The following is a 6,461-nucleotide window of genomic DNA, read 5'->3' as shown; positions in this document are numbered from 1 at the left end:
GGTCACAGCCAGTGATTGGGGGGAGATGGGGGTCCCCTGTCCAAGCCTGACACCTCTGGGGAGGCGTCAGGCCTGGGCAAGGGGCCGATCAGGCGATCGGAGGGTGATGGGGGTCTACACCTCTGGCTGAGGTATCAGGCCGGGCAAGGGGCAAAGCCAGCAATCGGAGGGGTCTGGGGGTCCCCTGCCCAAGCCTGACGCCTGGGCCAGAGGCATCAGGCCTGGGTTGGGGGCAGAACCAGTGATGGGGGGAAATGAGGGTCCCCTGCCCAGGCCTGACACCTCTGGCAGAGGCGTCAGGCCTGGGCAAGTAGCCGATCCTGCGATTGGAGGGTGATGGGGGTCAACGCCTGAGGGCTCCCAGTATGTGAGAGGAGGCAGGCTGGGCTGAGGTACACCCCCCACACACACCCAGTGCACGAATTTCGTGCACCGGGCCCCTAGTATTGAGATATGAGACCATTTTTCCCACTTTGCTGAAAGTATTTATCAAAAGTGGATGTTGGATTTTGTTGAATATTTTTTTCTGAATCTATTGATATGGTCATGTGATTTTTGCCTTTCAGTTTTTTTTTAATAATGTATCACATTTATTGAGTTGTGAATATTGTACCAGTCTTGCATTGCTAGAATGAATCCCACTTGGTCATGGGGTATGCTAGTAATCTTTTTAAAATATTGCTGGATCTGATTTTCTAATATTTTTTGAGGATTTTAGCATCTATGTTCATCAGGGATATTGGCCTGTGATTATCCTTCTTAGTAGTACGACCTGGTTTTGGAATTAGGATAATAATGGACTCATAAAAAGGGTTTGGAAGTGTTCCTTCCTCTTGGATTTTTTGGAATAGTTTGGGGAATATAGGTGTTAGTTCATCTTTGAATGTTTGGTAAAACTTCCCTGTGAAGCCATTGAGAACAGTGATTTTGTGTGCTGTGAGATTTTTCTGATTCCTGCTTCTATTTCCTCAGTTGCTATTGGCCTATTCAGGTTTTCTGATTCTCCCTGCTTCAGTTTTCAGATAATTGTGTTTTTCTAGGAATTTGTCCATTTCATCTACATTGTCCAGCTTGTTGGCATATAGTTGTTCTTAGTATTTTATTACAATCTTTTTATTTCTGGGGTGTCATTTGTTCCTTCTTTGCTTTCATTTATGATTTTATTTATATCTGGGTCCTCATTTTGTTTTCTGATGAGTCTGGATAATGATTCATTAATCTTTTCTCTTTTCAAAGAACTGGCTCATGGTTTTACCAAGTCCCATTCCTTAGTGGTGACAGGTTCTGTAGTTACCAGAGCTGTCAGGAGGAGACCACGGAAGACACAGAGAGGTCAGGGGAGCAGTGCATGACTTGGGGAATCTTTGCAGACACATTGGGTTCTCATAGCTTCAGGAACCCCATCAAAGAAGTCCTATGAGGAAATGTGGGAACTCTCCTCCACCCTGGAGATGAAAGGTGATGGTGGGAGACTACAACACCTATAATATGGAGGCTAGGAAAATGCTATGATAGATATTTATGTCCAACAAGGAGCCTCACACTGGGTTATGACCCATCTGAACCCTCAAAGGAATAATCTACAGAGGATTCAAGGTCATCATTACGAAATATCAAAATTTAGCACACTATTATAAGTAAACAAGAATGGGAAAGCTGTATAGTTGTCTCCTTTACTAAGATGCTTGATTTCTCAAGATTGCTGTGTGTTGAAATGAGATGATTTTCAATGAAGCTGTGTTAAATGTCTCTATTAGACTACACTATCTGGAATAGACACTCTGGTATCATATCACAGCAGTGCTTGTGTGACACCTTTACAGAGTGTTGAGGTCATTTTCTGCTTCTATGGTACCAGAAACAGCAAATCCTGGCATCTATAAAGGTGAGAAGTGACCAGGAACAGCCAACAAGGGCCCTTTTGCACAATTCTGATGGGTTCCATCCAGGTTCTACTGACCATGGGATGTGCATATGTTTTATTTACTGTGGGCCTGTCATATGGAAGGGCTCCTATGGGGACAGGTGTGCATGTGGAGTCAGACCATGAGCTCACCATACAGGTGCCTGGGCTGTGTTGGAGACTCACCTTGTGGGAATGTTTCCCAAAACCAGGACAATGAGAACACTGAGGATGGTCTCTGAAGAGAAAGAGAGAGAGAAAATACCCTTGAGGGGCCTGTCACTAGGTACAGGAGAAGACCCAGCAGTCTCATCTTTATCTAGACCATAGCTCTGCTTTTCCAGAGACCTCAGACGTGTGTGAGGAGAGAGCTGTGAGCCTGCACAGCCCAAGAGAAGATTTACCCTGGAGCTTGAAGATAAATTTGTAAGTGGGGCAGCCTTTCCTATAAGTGTAGGCCTGAGTCAGACTTGCCTAGTCATTCCAACATCTTTGTGAGGGAATCTCTTTCCTTGACCTCACTCGCCATGTTTGTCAGGGAAAGAAGACCACCTGGATCATGAAGCACAGTGTGATCAGGTCAAAGAATGGCATAAACATTCTGAGCATAAGAAGAAATGGTGGGCTAGATAAGTAGGTTACACTTTTAATTTTTCAAGCATCTTTCAAACAGGTGTAAATGTAATTAGCATTTGTTCAAACCATTTCTGAATCTCAAAATCTTATTGTATCTACATTTCGAAAATTTTTGAATCTATTTTATAGAAATAATTCTGACCATTGTGAAAAATAAAGATAATGGACAGACATTTTCAGTATCTTATATCTTAATTTACAATATTATTCTTATTTGAGAAACTACCTCCTAACCACAGCAGGTGGGTCATTTATGATTTTAGAGGTTGGCAATTTTGTGATTGTGTCTACAGCTTCCTGTGCAAACTATTTGATATGCAAGCCCATGGCCTATCGCAGAGACCCCAAACTACTTACATCAGAAATATTAATGGCTTCAAGTGGATAACATACAAGAAATAAGAGCAGTGATCACGTATGTGTACAGTTCAGAATCATTCATATGCTGTAATGACCATGGAAGGAGATCAACCTGTTTTCTCAATCTACTGTTACCAGTGATTTGGGGTAAGGAGGCAAAAAAGCAGGTGAATGAAGATAATTCCTTCCATAAAATTTCTCATAGGAAAGGAACTTCAACCCTGAGAGGCATTCCTCACTCTCAGCCCCCATCATCTCTTTCTCTGGGGGTTAATGTGGTCACAGGGTGCTGGGCTCTCCCACAAACATATAACATCTTTTATGTGTAATTTATAGTTCTCATATCATACATGAGACTTAGAAATATATTCCTTACATTTATCTTTGTGTTTTCATTTTCTCAATAGACTATTTTGGTGGGACAAAAGTCTTTAGTTTTAACCAAATCAAATTTAATAATATTTTCTTTAATGAGTCTTATTATGGGTGATTTTACAAAGAACTGTTATAATGCTGAGCCTCCACTGCCTCTGCTGAGTGTTACATATTCTCGGTGCTATGAGCATGATGCCAAATCAATGACCTTCACCACCAAGGTCTTTCTTCTCTGGCTTTGGGGCCGCACTCCTCTTATGCCAGCTGACACCCCCTAGGATGCACCAAGCCTCCCCCCAGACTCCACCAACTGCACCTCACATTGGACACTTGCAAACACAAAGACGTTCTAGTCAGGAAACTCTCACATGTCCACTGTTTCTTTCACTCATCTCCACTCATATACTCAGAGTCTCTTGTTCTCCATAAATTACCTCTTAAAATAGACACAAAGAAAACCCAGCCAACCTAAAACTCCATGGTGAGTGGTCTGTGTTAGTCCCGATCATGGAATGGGAATGCCCAGGGATCCTGTCCCAGAGTTGCAGGGTTTGGGTTGGGCTGGTTTATATGAGGAGAGGGGCCCCTATTTGCATGTCCTCTTATTACATAGGTAGTTTTGGGAATGGATTCTGACATTAAGGACATTGTCCCAGTGTGTGACATGTCTGAGGGTGCTGTCTGTGAAAAGTTACTCCCCATATATGGGCCTGTGCCCTCCCCACTGCACCCACCTCCTGCAGGAGACCTGTACAGAACCCAGGACAGAAAATTGCTGTACAACTAAAAATAGAAGGTTTAAACTAAGAGATGTCTTTGACAGTCAAAATAACAACAACCAAAAGAAATCAAACTTTACAACTTGAGAAAGAATTAAAAGTGCAGGAGGTTCATGTTCAGGAACTGAAAAGTTCCATCTGACACTATTTCCCCTACAAAGTGATCAGAGGATAAACTAAGACCATAGTGTGAGCCTAGAGCCAGTGGACCAAGTGCTGGGGGAGAGAGGAGGATCTATGTGGGTCCCTGGGAATCAGAAGTATGAACTATAGAGACACAGACAGAGTTCCTGGGTCATATTCCTTCAGGAGAGTTTGGTGCTAAAGGTGTGCCAACTGCCCGGCCTCCTTTGCTGTGTGTGTTTTTTCTCTCTAGACTCTTTTGGAAAAGCAGTTTCATACATTAGGATATAGAAAACTCTTAGTCATCACCAGGTGTGTTTAGGTGAAGAGGTCAGTAATGATTTTGGAGTAATTCACTTTAAGTTATGAAAATGTTGTGATTGGAAACCTGATTGTAAGGACAGAAAAAGGCTCTTTCTTTTTCTTTGCTGTGGTCACCACAGTTTATGAGAAGTATCTGATAATTGAACCCCAACATGGTTAGCTTCTCTGATTCAAACAACCACTCTGTTCCAACTGAGGGACAAGATAAGCTACTCTCAAGCCTGCATTCTTGCGTCCCCCTCCTCCCTGCTGTTTTCAGAACTCAGGGGACATTCACAACAATGAGTATCTAGTTAATGGAAATTTCCCTTCACCCCTCCTCTTCAAACAGGCCTCTTTGTGAATTCTCATGACTCTTTATCTAAGCATGTTACAGGGTTAGGGGAAATACTGATAAGAAACCTTCTGAGGACATTTGCAAACTGTTTTCTTGAAAACAAATGAACTGTCACTTTTCAAGATAATCCCCCTGGTATCTGTACAACTTAAACCCTAAATCCTTGTCCCTTCCCTGTTACCTAGCAATAGCATACATTACTCTTTACAGTGAAAGCTTCACTTTGTTCCTGCCCTATATTGACTACTGATACACCAGTGCTTTTCCTTTCTGGAAAGTAAATCGCTCTTCCTCTCTGTATATCTCCATTTAGTTGTGAATTCCTGCACAGCCATGTTACCAGCCAAACCCCAACACTGATGATGTCTGCATGTGACCCTTGGGAACACTGCCACCATGTCCCTAGATGTTGGGGGTCAACTGGAACATGCACTTGACACTGCAATATTGGTGGATAAAGCTCCCTGGTAACATGAATGGGGGGAATGAACCAAGACCAAGGACACACATGTCCAGGGGTCTTGTTCATTAGGTTGTCATCTTGTTGTTTAGCCAATTCAAGTTTTCTTCCATCACTTTCCTCTGGAACAGCCTCACATGTTTCCTATAGTCATGAAGACACTCTCTTAACAGTGTGCAGGGGCACAAGCCATTTGTGTATTGGTTTTGTATCTTACATCTGTCCTGAATTCTACCTCTATTAGCTTTTCATACAGATTGTAGGGTTTTCTATGTACAAAATCATGTCATCTGCATACAGATAAGGCAAAAACATTTTATCTTGTTTCTTTCTGATTTAGAAATTTTAAACTTCATTTTATTGTTTAATTATTCTGACAAGGACTTTTGGTTTTGAAGAATAGAGTAGTCACTGGGAAGCGCTTGTCTTGGTCCTTGTTTAAGAATAACAGCATTGAAATTTTCTCTGTGTAACTTGGTGTCACTTGTTGGCTTCTAAAATGTGTCTTTTATTATATTGAGTTCCATCAGTTCTACACCTAATCTGTTAAGAATTGTAACTCTGAAGGGATTTTCAATTTTAAAGGCTTTATTCTGTATCTGTTTATATGATGTATACTCTATCCTTCATTCTGTGGATAAGATGTATTATATATTTTTTTACTTACATATGTTGAACTATGCTTACACGCTGGTATGGTATCTCACTTGAGGGTGGTAAATTGTGCTTTCAATGTGCTGTTAAGTTTCTTAGTATATTGTTGAGGGTTTTTGAATTTATTTTTATTTATTTATTTATTTATTTATTTATTTATTTATTTATTTATTATTGCTTAAAGTATTACAAAGGGTATTACATATGTGTCCTTTTCCCCCCTTGCTTCCCCACCCAGCACTCATGCCCTCATCCCCCCGGTGTCTTTGTCCATTTTTTGCTTTAACTAGGAATATATGTGCTTTAGGGCTTCTAGTAAAAAAGAGTCATGGCCATTGGCTGGGTTGCTCAGTTGGTTGGAGCATTGTCCCATACACCAAAAGGTTATGAGTTTGATTTCCAGTTGGGCACATACAGGAGGCAATCGATTGATGTTTTTCTCACATCAATGTTTCCCCTCCCTCCCTCCCTCCTTCCTTCCCGTCTTCTCTCTCTGTCAGTAAAACACAT

The sequence above is a fragment of the Myotis davidii genome, unplaced genomic scaffold (genome assembly GCF_000327345.1).
Source record: "Myotis davidii unplaced genomic scaffold, ASM32734v1 scaffold1041, whole genome shotgun sequence".
Lineage (NCBI taxonomy): Eukaryota > Metazoa > Chordata > Mammalia > Chiroptera > Vespertilionidae > Myotis > Myotis davidii.
Note: the sequence above shows the minus strand (reverse complement) of the source record.